We start from the raw sequence: 549 nt of genomic DNA, 5'->3' as shown, positions 1-549 counted from the left end.
CGAAGCACAACTCAGGGTCAAAAGTGGAACGTGAAATTTGGATATGGTTTTGTAGTCAGGTTTGCGAGAAAAACTTCAGCTACCCGTATTTCTCGACTGAGACGTCAGTGGGAGCTGTGATTTGTATGGCAAGGTGATTGAGCAACCCTTCATTCATATTAAGGGAATTTACGCCCAGAAACTTTGTAGTTATTAATATTTTGGTTATAATAGAAAATATTCATTTTTGGTGACGTCACACTCACATTAGTTAGCATGCATACGTCATAAGCTAAATACGTCACTTCTTCTGGTAGGCAAACTTTCCCGGCGTGCTTTTTTCATGGATAAACAAACACCACTGCTTTGCACATGGATGATTTGCCCAAGCCAGAGCTACAAGAACCGCATTGTTAGCATTGTATAATACTTAAATAAGGTACCTCTGCAAATGAATTATTCTTAGTTATTTTTTTTCTTATTTTAATTTATTTCTTCCGAAAGTGTACTTTCTATCACATATAATTCCACTGTCTTAGTTAGGCCTAGGCCTAGTCTTATGCCTCACCG

This window comes from Anneissia japonica, unplaced genomic scaffold, assembly GCF_011630105.1.
Source record: "Anneissia japonica isolate Jap-2015-1 unplaced genomic scaffold, ASM1163010v1 scaffold287768_len205223_cov117, whole genome shotgun sequence".
Classification (NCBI taxonomy): domain Eukaryota; kingdom Metazoa; phylum Echinodermata; class Crinoidea; order Comatulida; family Comatulidae; genus Anneissia; species Anneissia japonica.
Note: the sequence above shows the minus strand (reverse complement) of the source record.